Raw genomic sequence first — 15644 nt, forward strand, 5'->3', positions numbered from 1 at the left:
CGCGGGAGGCCGCGGCAGCGCCCCCGCCCCCGGCCCGGGCCCCCTCCGGAGCGCGCGGCGAATGGTAGGCTCCATTGAAAGAGTGCCGGGCGGCGCGCGGTGTCCTTCTCCTAGCCGCTCTCGGCGCCGGGGTCTCAGCGATCGCTGCTCCTCCTCCTCCTTCTCCTCCTCCTCTTTCTCCTCCTCCTCCTCCCCCCGCCGCCTCGCTACCGCCGCGGCTCCGGCTGGAGGCGCCGCTGTCATTCCTGCGCCGGAGGAGCCGGCGCTGCCGGTGCCTGGGGGTCGGGGCTCCGGGGAGCCGGGCCGCGGGGGACCCAACAGGTAGAGCCGGGGGTGCCCGGCCACGCGCCCCCCGCGCATCATGCAGCTCTTTGTCACCTCTCTCGCCCCCAGGCCAAAATCCTGAGCATGATGGAAGACAATAAGCAGCTCGCGCTCCGCATCGATGGGGCGGTCCAGTCGGCCAGCCAGGAGGTGACCAACCTGCGAGCCGAACTCCAGGCCACCAACCGGAGACTGGCGGAACTGAGCGGCGGCGGCGGCGGCCCGGGCCCGGGAGCGGCGGCCAGCGCCTCGGCGGCGGCGGACTCGGCTGCGGCGAACATGGAGAACCACCAGCACAGCGCGCAAGGTAGGGATCGCCCGGCGCCCGGGGCGGGGGAGAGGCGAGCGAGCAGGACTGGGACCCGGAGGAGGCCGGGGACTCGGTGCCCGCCCGCGGCGAAATCGCCTTGCATTGTGGCTTGTAACCCTTTCCGCACGGCGGTGGCCAGCGCTGCTCGCCTGCCGGGAGTTGCAGGCTGCTGTCATTAACGAAAACCTGGGCGCAGCGTGCACGGGTTCACACGGTCACGCCGGCCCGGGCCAGCGAGAGCGAGGCGCAGCCGGCGGGTGCCTTCCGGCGGCAGAAAGTGCCTTTTGATGGCACAGAGCCCCCAGCTCCGTGGGCAAACTTTTCATGCCCGGGCCTTTGCCCCCACCCGCGGTTGGCGTGAATGCCACAGCTCCCCCCAGTTCCGGAGGCTCCTTGCTTTGGAATGACTACCCGAGAGGGAGCTCCAGGCTCTGCTGCCGCGTTTGGGGTAGAGGATTGGACTGGTTTGCACTTTTCCCCACGGATGCCAAAGCCCTTGTCTCGATTGCATCTGGACTTTATTTTTCTCCCCATTTGAGATCGCGCAGGCAGTGGAATATATCGATGCAACAGTAGATGCTGTGCTCAGCAGGGAGTTTAAATTTCCAGCAAATATAAACACTGAGGGCACTTTCCAGGGGGAAATCTTAGACCTCAAAGGCGGAGTGATGGGCTCCTGGCAAAATGAAGGCTTAGATGGTGGATTTCCAGGTAGCCGCTGCTCGAAGGGACTCTTTGCAGTGAGGAGGAAGGTGGGGGGGTGTGGGGGGGAGACAATCTGTGTTGACATTGACAGTGGTGAAGCTCTGAAGCCCTCATGCAAGGGTTAAAGGTGCAGGAAGCATTCCAAAAAAAAAAAAAAAAAAAAAGACAGAAAGAAAAGATAATGCTTGGTTTCTGAATTAAAAAGTAAAATGTAGGCTGGATTTTCAGGATTTTGTTGTTGTTGTTGTTGCCTGATTGCCCTTTAAGAAACGTTGTCACTGGCTATTAATATCATTAGATTGTAAACTAAACTGCTGAAATCCAGAACATGACAGAAAAACATATCCAGTCCAGGAGGGCCACTTGTGTAAATATGTCACTTGATGAAGTATGAGGTTACCAATGGCTCAGTGGCTCAAAAGGATTTTCTGGGTTTGCTGTTATTTCAAAGGCTTCTCCTAAGTGTTGAGAGAGAGTGTTTTCATATTAATGCCTTCTCTCTGTCAGCTTCTGTTTCCTTCTTACCTTCCTGGGGTAGGTGTGCTTTTTTTTTTTTTTTTTTTTTTTTGGTGTGCGATGTTAAGCCTGAACATTAGCAGTTTATGTTCAATTCCAAGTCAGATCTTCACTTGGTACTTCAGGAGTCCATCAAGAGTCTAGGAATCGGGGCAGTAATTTGGTACCAAAGTAGCATGACGTCATGATGGGAAGGTGTTGTGAGCCTGGTGCTTGCTGCACAGTTTTCAAGGTGGGTACCTGGTTATTCTATCATTTATCCCTTGTTATATCATTGTGTGTGAAAGATGCTCTCTGCTGGCACCTGGGCAAAAAAAGGGAAGTTAGACTGCATGGTCATGCTTTACTTTTTATAGGCAGGGACTCTTCCAACCTTAAAGAAATAGCGGAGAACTGGCATTTTGCTGAGAATCAAAAGCCATCGTGCGGAGAACTGAACAGTGCTGGTTTATTTCCCACCGTCCGCCCCTTTCTCAGCCGAAGAAAAGTTAAGTGGCTTTTATCTGCGTCCTGGGTCTAGTTGCCGTCTGAACATGCTAAGGAGGTTGGTGCCGCAATGATCCACACACTCAACTTGGAAATTGTGATACTTAGCTGACGGTTAAATTGTTGCAGTGGAGCGATAGGGGGCTGTTTCCTTTTTCTTTTTTCCTACAAAAATGCACAAGGCTGTGGAAATGGAAATGGCTTTTGGATCTCTTGATATCCCTAAAAACACACAAAACCAGCAGCTCCCTCACGTTCTCTCATATTCTTAGAAGAGTGCCTGCCCGGGCCAGGGGCTATCTGTGGGTGGTTGGATGAAGGATGGTTTTGATTTTTCCTCTGCGTACCGTTGGTATTTTTCAAAACCTTTACCGGGGGAGTTTAATGATTTTATAATCAGAAAATAAAATGTTGAAGATTTTAACTCAGCTTAATGATTGGCCACATATCCCTGTAAATTGATGTCAATTTAAACCGATGTGATGGTTGAAAAGAAAACAAGGCTCCCATATAAATCCGGTGGGGTGTCATTTACTTATATACAGCAACAGTTCCTCAACACAGTACTTTTTACATTGTTTAGCCTCTGTGAGTGTTTTGGCTTTGTTTTTATTTTGTTCTGTTTTATGTTCTCACGACATGTGGCAGCATTCTGCTGGATCGGAAACCTTCTGCAGAGGTGGTCTGGTAGTTTCTTCTGCTAGTGCTTTCATATTCCTAAAGGAAAGCATTGGGCTCTCTCAAGTTAATTTCCAAGTGTGGTTGATTGGCTTTCTCATGCTTCTCTGTAATATACCTCCAGGAAGGCTCACGGAAGCTCAGTTCCTGGGGGGTTCCGGACTGTTTTTCTGAATTAGTCTTCTGTTTTAATTTTGTCTGTGTTGGTGCAATTCAGTGGGGTCAAACCCTATGAGCATTTAGTGCTATTGAGTTATCACTTTTCAAATCAAGGTTTTGAATGAAATGAGTATCTTTCAAAATGCAACTGTATAAGTCATCTTTTAACTAAAGGGCATTATGCACATATTAAATGCATGCTAATATCCTTTTAATAATATTAGCACAAATGGTTACAAGGAAGAGTCACCTTTTGCTCTCCCTGCTGAGAAACTGTTAGATCCATTTTCAGATTTTTTTGTTAAAAAATTTTTTTTTAAATAAATTAAAGAAGCTCATCAATCCACCAGTGGATGTTCTGTCCCGGTGAGGATATCCAACAGTAGGTAAGTTGATGAAGAAACTTGGGTTTTCCTAGAGAGTTAATGCAGTGTGTCATTTAAACAAAATATTAACTTGGTTGGTACCCTCTGTGAGCTGGTATGGTTGCTACGTAACGGAGTCTAGAAAGTGAACTGCTGAAAATCTGGGCTTTTGACACTTTGCAGGATCTTCTTTCAGAATCTGTGTTGAAAGAGCGCTTGGCAGCCAGCCCATCTTCTCTCTCCCTGCTTCAAGTGAGTCGGATAATCCCTAATGAGTATGCTGGCATGCGGAGCATAGGGCATCCGCGCAGGGTCGCGCATCTCAAGGCTCCAGAGCTGCCTCTTGGGTTGGTGGGGTCACAACTGCCTTTGACAGGTGGACAGAAGGAGGCTTGGAAAGAACAGAGCCAAGCATTCGTTCCAATTTGTCTTGTTGTTGGTAGCCAGAGAACGGATTTGTTTAAAGTAACATTTCTAAGCTGTTTTCCTCAGCGTAACATCTCTGGGAAATGTGTTTAAAATGCTTGCAGTTCTTTGAGGGGAAAATATAGCAGTTTGCTCTTCTGAAAATGTTTTATCTGATAAATGGCTAATATTAGATTCAATTGGTTGCTTTGCTATGCATAGAATAAAACAATTAAGTTCCACTGTACCCAATTCAAATAGGTGTTTAACTGTATATAACATAAAATACCTACGCCCAGTAGAGTATATACCTACTCCCATTATTTTTGGGGTTTGTTTTTTTTAAGGAAATAATTGTATTTATATGCCTATGTAAGTGGAAATGCTCATAGCCTCTTTCTTGGGTGTTGAGGACTTACTGTCTACTGCATTTGTTAGATGTGAATGGGGAAAGGGGTCATTTTCTTACACCTTTGTAAATTTCCATAAATAGATGCAAGTTTTATTCTTTTTCTCCCCAGGCATTAAAACAGGCTGTTACTTCAGGTCTGATGGCTCTTATCTAGCATTTTACTATAATACTGGAAACTCTTCAGTGAAGTATAAATTACCTTGGGACTGAATTGAATGTGTGAGTAGTCTGCAGAGACGCTAGACATGGTTGCTTTGCAAAATCAGTTCTGTCTTTCCGCACCCCCTTCCCAGTTCATTCTGCCTCTACTCTCATTTTCCCAAGCAGGTTTTTATTTTATTTTTTTGAGAAAGAGGACTTTCACGTGGCAGAGAGGATGGAACAAAATGTGGCAGAATCTCGGGGGATTTCTGTTAGCTTGCCCCTGTGTTACAGAGCTCATCCAGTAGCTATGCCTCGGTTTTCCAGGCATATTAATGGGCTGAAAGAGACTTGTCTGTCTTCCTAATCTGATAAGCTGTCATGAGATGTGACTTCAGAGTTCTTCCTGAAAATCACCATGCATGCATTGTCACATAGAGAGTATGAACAGATCAGTACAGCATGCTTGAAATTAGTTATTGATTGGCTGTTATTTACTGTCTTTGTATTGTCTTTGGAGAATGCCTTTGGAGGACCCCTTAAGTAAAGTTTCTGGTTCTGGTTAATTTCACACTTCCAACACTTCAGGATTTAGTGAGGTTTTTCAAAACTTCTTTGATACTAAGTTTGAGCCAATCTGATTTTTATAATAGGAGCCTAATCACACATCCTCCCAGTGTAAGACAAGGCATGTTCTCCCCATGCCTTTACCCCCTCTACTCCTCAAGACTGCTGGCACTTTTGAGGAATCCTGTAGGTTACAATTTGTGACTTCCTGGCTGCCAGTGAGCTTGTAGCAGATGGACTTGGCAGGTGGGGCATGCTTGTTGGAACTCTGCCTGCCCACTGTGCAAGTCACATGGGGCCCAGAAGGTCAAGCCTGGGGTCCTGGACATATTCACTGCATATTTTATTTATATTTATTCCTGAATTATATAGCCAAGGAAAGTGAAATCAACGTGAATTTCTCAGTTCTTTTCAGACCTTTTCCAGGATTGGTTTGTGTGAGCATTAGTGCCTGGCTTCACACCCCCTGCCATCCATCCGGCAAGAACGGAACTCGTTCTGACTGCTGAGGCCAGGGAATAGCTTTTTAAGTGATCTTGTCAATGAAAATTAGTCCATACTGTTTGGGCTGGATATTAGAGTGACTAACTCATGGGATGACAGGGGGTGCCACCAACAGCAGTCATTGCAATGTCCTAGTCATCAGAAATGTAGGCAAAGAGGGTTAAGGCAGAATCATTTCAGAAAAGACGGCTTCCCTGAAGCCAAGAGGGTGACTATCTATTGTGACAGATTGTACCTGGCGATTCAGGGCAGGTAGGCATCCCGCTGGCCCATGTCACCATCCTCAAGGTCCCCTGCCAGGCCCATCTTGACTGTGGAGAAGCTGGAGGGAGACCAGGCAAAGGAATCTCTTCTTCCTCCCCATGTGGTTGGATGAGACCAGAACATTCTTGCTTGTTGGAGCCAACCTCAGATCTAGGTGGCGGACTCCAAGCTGTGCTCTGTGGGCATTCTTGCTTCCCCCTTGGAATCCTAAGCTGCTAGAAAATGAAAGAAGCTGAATGTAGTTTTAATGAGTTTGGCAAGAACAACTGTTTGAGCAGGTGGCTTCTGTGTGTTGGGACATTGTTGGTTCTCAGTTTGTTTTAGTGTCTTTGTTGACTTCACCTTGTTGGACCTTTGGGTCAGACTTCTCAAAAGCCCCCATCCCCTTCACCCTCAGATGAATTGAGACCCTAGCATGAGAGCTCAGATAGAGCTTGTAATAGGCAGGTCTGCCAGTAAAGTGCCCCTGAGGCCTCTGCACCTTCTGTGATGGGCAGTCAGGCTGGAGGATGGAGAAAAATGGGAGGAGGTGCTGCCTGCCCAGCTCCCACCCCTTCTCTCCTCTTCCTTCAGAGCAAGTGCTGGAGTTAAGGGGATGTAAAGGCCTTCCATTCTCAATATTGTCTCAGCTCTACAGATTGTTTGAAGTAATGTGAATCATTAAGAGCAAAGTGCCCTCTAAAGGAAGGTGGGTCCAGAGCTAATATTTTACACTCACCTTTGGCAATTCATTATGGTTCTTGGAGCTCACCTCTTGGGTACATCATAAGACACTGGGTGTCCTAGAACCATCCAGATACTGTGTAGTTTTCTTTTCAGTAAAGGCAAATAGTGTCATGTAGGACTAAATGAGAACGAGTTTCAGTGCTTTGTCAAACTTTTCGATAAGTAATAATAATAAGGACTTACAACATATCAAGTATTTTCCCGAGAACTTAACATGTATAATTGTATCTGGAGCCCAATGAAGTGGCAACCGTTATGCCCATTTTTCTTTCTTTCTTTTTTTTATATATTCAATTTAATGGCGTTATTCTCAATTTACTAGATATCTTAGCAGTTTTCTTTTAAAGGATTTTTTTTTAATATTTAATGTTTATTCATTTATTTGTTTGTTTGTTTGTTATTTATTGGCTGCCCTGGGTCATTGTTGCTGCCTGTAGGCTTTCTGTAGTTGCAGAGAGCAGGGCTACTCTTCATTGCAGTGCGCAGGTTTCTCATTGCGGTGGCTTCTCTTGTCGCGGAGCGCGGGCTCTGGGCACGTGGGCTTCAGTAGTTGTGGCACATGGGCTCCGTAGTTGTGGTGCACGGGCTTAGTTACTCCGTGGCATGTGGGATCCTCCAAGACCAGGGCTTGAACCTGTGTCACCTGCATTGGCAGGTGGATTCTTAACCACTGCGCCACCAGGGAAGCCCTATGCCCGTTTTTCAAGAGAGGAAACTGATTGGGACTTGGAGAGGTTAAGTCACCTGTCTACCATGACATAGTAATGACAACGATGGTGGTGATGACAGCAAACTGCGACATAGTCTTGACTCAGAGCTAGGTACTGTTCTACGTGCTTCTCTGAATTAATGTATTTAATTTTTGTAATGACTTATGAGGCAGGTATCGTTGTACCCATTTTACACATGAGAAAACTGAGGCACGAGACTGATCTATTACTTGACAAATGGGCATTAAGTGAGCAAGCTCTGGCTCCGGAGTCTATGCTCTTATTCATCCCACTTAGATGCCCAGGGTAGTGACTGATCCAGGAATTCAAACCCACTGGGGTTCTCTGCTGTTTAAACCTGTATTGTCTCCTAAATCAGAAACATCCTTTAATTTGTTCACTAGGAAGGTTGACAGAGCTATAGGCTTGTCTCCATTCTTAACTAATGTTTCCCTAAACTGATGATAATTTCTGAGTCCTTATATGAAATCTTAGGGAAGCAGGAATACCTCTAGCTTAGCTGTGAGGTTAACTGACAAAGAGGGACTTGGGTCCTGCTTGCAAGGTTAGCAACCCAAGGGTCACTTGTCCCCAGTGAAAAGAACCATTTTGATCCTGGGGTTGGGGCCTCCTACTTCTTAGACTTTGTATGCATTCTCTCTCGGGAAGGACAATTCCCAGCAAAGCTGGGATCCCGTGGTCCCATTATTCTCTCTCCTACCTATCCATATCTTTCCCTTTCCTGGGTTCTCTTCCATTGGCCTCAGTGGCCCTCAGTGGCCCAAGACCACACCCAACAAAAAGACGTATAACTACTCACAGATTCCTTTATGTTAAGGTTTCCCAGCCTTGGCACTTTGTTGGGGGGACATTATGTGCACTGTAGGATATCTAACAGCATCCCTGTCCTCTGCCCACTAGATGCCAGTAGAACCTTCCACACCCCAGTTGTAACAACCAAAAATATCTCCAGATGTTGCCAAAGGGCCACATCATCCCTGGCTGAGAGCCACTTTGCATTCCAGGCATTAGAGGAGACCCCAGTTGTGAGATGGCAGCTCTGTGAGAGCAGAGAGTTTCATCTGTTGTGTTTTCTGCTCCATTCAAAGCACCTAAAACAGTGCCTGGCGCATAGCAAGTGCTCAGTAAATAGTTGTTGAATAAATGAATGAATGACTCCATGATTACTAAATTACAGAGTGTGTGGAATTTGGCCTACTTGTCATGTTTTACATGAAGCTTATTGGTTTAATGATAGATGGTTTTAATTGAGTGTTTATTTGACATATGTCAACACTAACACTATTATAAATCCTTTCCCTTTTGATTAATTACTATCTCAATTAATCCTTTAAACTACCTTCTGATGTAAGTACTGGGTTTGCCACCTTACAGATGAGAAAATTGAGGCCCAAAAAGGTGATGTGACTTGCCCAGGGTCACCAAGCTAGAAAGCAGCAGAACCAGGATATAAACCCAAGTCATTGTGACTCCAGAGCCTGCCTGCCATGCCAGCCAGGAGGCTGTACAGCTTTGCATAGTTTTTCCCATTCCTGCCCAAGAAATCATTTTTGTTGTCAAGCTGGCATTGTGGCAATTACAGCTAGGATTTGCATGTCAGACACTAAGTCGTTCATCATAAATCCTCAGCGCTCCCCTGCACGAAATATGCTTTGTCACTGCCTCGGAGTCTGTAGCCAGGAAGGACTGGTGTCTGGCCAGAGGTAAGAGGGCAGCTCGGTGGCTAAGCCATGTTCAGATGTGAGAATCTCCCTTCTCTCTGCCTTGCTGCTGGGCTTTGGCTGGAGAGAGTCATAGAGAGGACCTAAAGTTTTAGGGAAAGGGGACAGTGGACCCTGGAGCTTCTTAGCAGGGGGTTGACTCGTTTTTAAGAAAAGGGAGTTTCCAGGATCAGAACTGGGGAGCTGTAGAGACTTTGGAGATCATCCAGGAGGATAGTGATAGCAATGGCCAGCCTCTGTTGAGGCTTTTTTTTTTTAGACTTTCCCAAACTCTCTGCATTGTGATTGGTGGCGTTATCTCATCTGACTTTTCTATCACAGCAAGTTAGATACTGTTCTCACCTCCATTCTACAAATGAAGAAATTGAGGCTTAGAAAGGTTCAGCTGCTTTTCCAAGCTCTAGACAGTAGTCATCTGCTGGATTGGATCACAGGTTCAGCTGACCCTGGAGCCCGCCTGCTTTACTACAACAAGAATATCAAGGTAGCAGAGCCAGGCAGCACCAAGGCATGCCAGGAGAATGGCGTTGTCTTTTTGCGTACAGACCTACCCTCCCTCTCCCCTTCTTTTTTCTTTTCTTCCTTTCCTCCTCTCTTCTCTCTGTCTCCATCTAGCTTGAGAGATTGGGCACATAGGTTCAAGGACCACAGATTTAATAAGATATGAAGCCAGTTATCTTGGAGCTTGTAGTCTGGTAGGTGTGACTGACATGGAATTATAATTACATTTTATAATAAAGGTCTAGACAGGTGTAATGGGAAAATAGATGATGAAGTGACAAATACAGAAGCCTTCACAGATGTACATGACAGTGGCAAGATGTAATGAAAGCATGCTGGGAAAATACATTAATTTCTCTGCTAAGGTTAAACTGACCATGAGAGATTATTAAAGAGTGCAACTTTGGGGGTAGCTTGGGATTGGATACTGCAGAGAATAGCTGCTAGCTGGGACCTTCTCACCCAAAGAGCATTTCTTAAGGAGAAGGAAGATGTGGATGACACAGGGTTTAGCTCTTGAATAACAGTTGTTTTTTTTTTCCTCCAAAGAGAACAGGAAAAGATATGAATTTCAATGCAGGTGTAGCTCTGCATCTTTCAAAATAAGCTCACTCTTTGTATCATCTTCCTGGCCAAGGCTGGGGCTTCTTGTCAGCTGCAACAAATGAATTAGTTTATTTTCCTTGATTAACTTGAATTTTTTTAAAGCCGTTGAGGATGGTGTCTTTAATTCACTAAGTGCAACTTGGAACACAGTGAGATTTAGGTCACCCTTTCTCCCCCATTCTTGCCATTGAAATTCTGCACTCACCATTTCCTGATGATAGCAAGGTATGCAATTTAGAAAGCTGATCCTGACCCTGGAGAGTGCAGTCGTGGTACCATAGAGCCTGATGCGTGATGGTTAGGGAGAACTGATCTGTGATTTTACGTATATTGATTATCTTAGTTAATGCGTTCATCAGTTGAATTGCTTTTCCTGTTCCTACAAGGTTTACTATGTGAAGCGAGAAAAAACTGGGACTATTTTTCGACACATCTTTAGATTTGGGAGTTAACAGAAAGGCAAGGCCTGGCTGTCTTTTTGTGGAGACTGTCAGCCCGTTAGCTAGCAGGCGTGCTCTGATTGCTCTGTTCACAATTTGACATGGTACCAGGCAGCCCGGCAAGGAGGCACGTTTTAGTCCTAACGGAAGTCCTCTGGAGAAGGGTCATGATTCCTGGTTGGCTTTTCTACAGTGTGGGTCACTATCATCAACCAATAGAATAGAACCTTGTTAAACCTCAGCTGGTCAGCACATGGGTTGGTTCCACTATGGGATAACTCAAAACCCACCCTTCTTCCCTTTCAGTGTTATCACCTTGCCTCTAAAGCAAAAGCTTGGTCTAGCATCCTCGGTTCACAAAGCCAATGCTTGGAATCCTTTTTCCAGGGTTCTGCTGCCTTTATCCACTCTTCTTTCCTTTGTACCCAGAAGGCGCTAGGGAAGCACTGTAGTGTATCACTGCCCAGATCTTTGCAGATCTTTGCAGTATACAAAGACTTGTGCAGGCTTTGTCTCTGTGGATCCTACCAAGTGGCCCATAGGATGAAATGGAGGTAGACACAGCAATCTATTCTCAAATAAGGAAACTGAGGCACAGTGATTTAAGCTGATTTGTTCAAGATTGTGGAGGTGGTCCTTGAACCAAATTCTCCTCTCTTTCTCCCACTGCAAGATCCCATTGTGACTGCACAATGGTGGCAGAGGGCTACCCTGGAACTTATGATTGGGTGAGATCTGAGCTTGCCTTGGCCACTCCCTCTTGAGCATGGGCCACCCTGTCTTGTAAGACCTGGATGGTGACACCATCACCCCAAGATGTGCTCTCATACTCTGAGCTCCCATGTCCAATGTCCACCCATGATGGAGGGACAATCCAGTTTTACAGATTTCATCTTATGTTTTATACTAAATTCTCCCATTATCTCTGTGAGGTTTTTAATCATTTGACTTCTCTTTCAATGACCTATCTTATTTATACCTGAGCTTAGAGTTTCTCTTCTTCTGGCCTCCCGAAAAGCAGTTAGGGACCTGTAAACCAGGACAGGTTCGCACCAGGGGAGCTTCCTGATTGCTTAATTCAGGGGTCCCCATCCCCCTGGCTGCATACCAGTCCTCAGCCTGTTAGGAACTGGGCCACACAGCAGGAGATGAGTGGCCAGGGAGCCAGCGAAGCTTCACTGTCTTAATTAATTGGATCTGGGAATGACTCTTGTGTGGAGGAGAATTTTTTGCCCCTGACGTCACCGTCATTTAGGATTTTTGAATATGGGAAGGACATCTGTGAGGGGGCCTGTGGTCTTAGTGTATGGCTGTGTGTTCTCTCCGAGTTTTGGGGCCAGGATTTAGCCATCATGGTAAATCTGCCTAATTTCTCTTTCTTCACTGCCCCTTCATGGAGACTCTATGAAACCTTTAGGGTCTCTTTTATCAGTCTTTGAGTTAAGATCCAACCAAAACATGTTGGTTTAAATTGTTCACCTAACCTGTTGGCTGTGTAGGTGCACGTTCTCACTTCTGCTGTGGCTGTAACTGCCTGTATAGTTGGGGGACCTCCTGCTGCTCCAAGTTCATGTCTAGACCTTGTACTCAGATCAGTGGAATCTCATCCACAGACCGAAGTCCAACAGTGTGGCAGAAACCTCAGGGAAAATCAGAATGGGGTCTTTTGCTGGGCACCCGAGGAGAGTGGAAAGGGAGTATCAACCCAGAGGCCTCTGTAGCGCAGCAGACAACCCACTGTGGTTAACTGACACCTAAGCAGCTAACCCATTGGCTGGGACTCTGATCTCTGTTTCATTTCAGTGTGATGAGAAACAGTCGCTAAAGGCTTCCCAAACCTCTGACAGCAAAATAGAAATAATATACATTTGAACTTCATTTGAAGATCTATTTATAATAGGCTCTAGAAGAGCAGAAGGTATTTTTAAGGATCAAAATGTTTGGGCACTTTTGAGTTTTAGATTTGTATTAGCATTAAACACTTAGCATTTCCACCACTGCTGATAGATATTATAGCTGCACATGGAGATGAAAGAAAGCACTTCTTGATTCAGCTGAGAGTTCACTTTAATGCTTGTTCTTGTGGCTTGAATGATGCTTGTTCTTGTGGCTTGAATGATGGAGCTAGTGTCGGAGTTGGCAAACTTTTTCTGTCAAGGGCCAGATAGTAAATATTATAGGTTTTGGGGGCCATAGGATATCTGTCATAATTCCTCAACTCTACCGCTGTAATGTGAAAGCAGCCACAGACAATAGGTAAATGAATGGGCGTGGTTGTGTTCCAATAAAACTTTATTTGCAAAAATAGGCACTCCTTGGGCTGGAGTTTGCCAACCCCTGAACTTGCAGTTCTCTTCCATTTGCCTTCAGACCCATTTATATCCAGCACCTTTACAGTGCTTAGCATACAGAAGGAACTTAATAATGATTGATTACGCTAGTGAATTAGATGTGAGCAATGAAACCACTAGATTACAGTGTTAAAGGAGCAGAGACAAGAAGTTAATTACTGGGGTGTAATGGTTAACGGACAAGAGAAAGAGACATTTGTTGGCAGCTTCATGGTTTGAGGTGAAATCACTTGTGATTAGTCATCATCACAGGCCTTAAAAGAACTGTGAAGGAACACATAATCACCAGTAGCAGTGAGATACAGGGCAAGACACTTGGCATCTGAGCCTCAATTTCCTTATTTATGAAATGAGGAGGTCATTTCCATCTTCATGATAGTATAGCAGACACATGGGTTTAAGGGAGTGAAACCTATCCTATCCAGATCCTGGTGATATGACTTGGGTTGTGGGACATTATAGCTCTCAGTTTCCACCTCTATAATAAGAGGCTGATAATTCCTCCTTTATAGAATGATGAGGATGGTTTAGTGCAGGGTTTCTCAACCTCAGCACTGTTGACATTCCAGGCCAGGAAATTCTTTGCTGTGAGGGTTGACTTGTGCATTGTAGAATGTTTAGCAGCAACCCTGGTCTCTACCACTAGATGTTCGTAGCACCCCTATAACGTGACAACCAAAAAAGTCTTTAGACATTGCTCAGTGTTTTTTCCTGGGGGGAGAAATTCCTCCCTGGGTGAATGGAATAACACATCGTGTGCCTGGCACAGAGCTTGACAGCCTTCAGGTTTCAACAGATAGAGCTCTTCATTATTAATAGCATAGTGTATTATTGAACTCTGAATTCTCCCACCTTTTAATGAAATTCTCTTTATTTCTCCAGCTGATTTCTGTCCCCCATAGGCAAAGTTGGATATTTTTTTCCCCCAGATCCCAGCTGTTTCTCCTGATATTTCTGTGTTGCTTAGAGGCCTTTCTCCTGGGAGGAGCCAGACTTCTCATGATGTCCTACTGAGTATGCTTTCCAGTCCTTTAAGCACACATGTACCTAGACTTGTATTTGAGGTTAGGGTCAGAATCCGTAAATGGTTCATGTGAGAAATCATACAGATGTCTGCAACATGAATGGACAGGGAGGGTTAAGGACTGAAAAGCTTAACTCACAAAGGCTGGCAGGCTGAGGTAGTAGGTGGTATTCAGATGAAACACATAATGTACCCAAACTAGTACCAACAAAATTATCACTTCCCTCGTGAGCACACACACGCTTCTAACATTAGCCAGGAGCCAGTTTTCAATGGTTTAAACTTTAGCCAAGATGGCTATTCCATACCATTAGTTTACATCTGGATTTAATGTTCTGCCATCCATTTTTTTTTTTTACATATATTCTTTTTAATGATGGAGAGAGACAGAGAGAGAGAGAGAGAGAGAGATTTTCAATGAATTCTGACTCCTACATATTAGTAGTTGTATTTTTTCTCTTTCTCTCTGAGAAAATACATAAATGCAAAAGAATGTGTTGAATTCAGTAACATTCTCAAGCGGCTGCTTCTTCTGCACCTGCATATATTTGAAAGGTGATGGTACATGCATGCAATAAAAATGATTCATTCTGTCCACAGGCAGCACATTGGAGATGTAGATTTTGGACTTGCTGTGAGTCGCTCTCTCTGGCCACCCAGAGTCTCTGTGGCCCACGGCTTGGGACTGCGGCTACAGAATGCATCTATCTGGACATGTGTGTTTAGCCCTGTGCAGTGTGGTTCTCAGCGATGCCATCTGCAGTTAGGTGCTTGACAAGTACCTTGGAAAAATACGGCTACTGCCCCAGGCCTTTGAGTCTTCTGATTTTAAGGGATTCTTCTGTTCCTCAAACTCAACTCTGCCTTGTTGTGACACAATCAGATAAATCTATGATTTGGGCCCTTGGCTTTAAGAAAACCCTTCTTTATTTTGGCAAAAATTTCTGCAGTGACTTCCTGGTACATGGATATTAGAAAGCACCGGTTATAATCAGAATAATAGAACTGGCCCTAAACTAGATTTCGGGCAATATGATTTGATTGGCCAACTGCCATCACTAACTAGCGTCATCCTGCCCCATCTCCAGCTAACTCCTAAAACCCCTCAAGCATGTGATCCATCATATCATTTTCTCATTTATACCAGTGCTGGATAATGGCCTAATCTCTCCAGCAGCATTCAGATTTATTAGAGAAGATGGCATTTACAAAATCATTTCACTGTTCCACTGCAAACACCCCAAGCTAGTAGGCATCTTCTTCTTATAAACCTTCCTTTTTAACAATGCTTTATTACCTGCAATTAAGATTACCTGTAAGACCCAGTAATGATTTTCATTTCTTTTCTTTTGTGTTTGGTTAATATTTAGTTGGTGGGCCACCTGGGACTTAGGAGGAAACACTGGAGAGAGGCAAGTGTCCACTCATAGAAGGCCAACCTTGCTAAGGTTGAGAGCTGTCCAGGTGTGTTGGACAAGCTACTCCCACACTGGGTTTAGAAGTTCGGGAGAAAAAAAGTAGGAAGAGCACCAAATGTGATCTTCCTTTTATTGTGTTTTGCATTCAGATGAGCCCACCAAAGACAAAAGTTTAGCAGCAACAGTATGCTTCATTTGGGTACACTCAGAGAAAGTTGAGAAGACAGTAATGACTAGGAGAGGGTCTCACTGGCTTTCCCTATAATGACTTGTTTGAACAAATGAAGACG

At 45.1% G+C, this 15644-nt stretch overlaps 1 pseudogene; it reads left to right on the forward strand.

Annotated features, from left to right (window-relative positions):
- Positions 1–408: 408 nt before the first annotated feature.
- The window catches only part of LOC130852028 (phosphoglycerate mutase 1-like), a 172441-nt pseudogene continuing 157205 nt past the window's right edge, over positions 409–15644 (forward strand).

This window comes from Hippopotamus amphibius, chromosome 1, assembly GCF_030028045.1.
Source record: "Hippopotamus amphibius kiboko isolate mHipAmp2 chromosome 1, mHipAmp2.hap2, whole genome shotgun sequence".
Lineage (NCBI taxonomy): Eukaryota > Metazoa > Chordata > Mammalia > Artiodactyla > Hippopotamidae > Hippopotamus > Hippopotamus amphibius.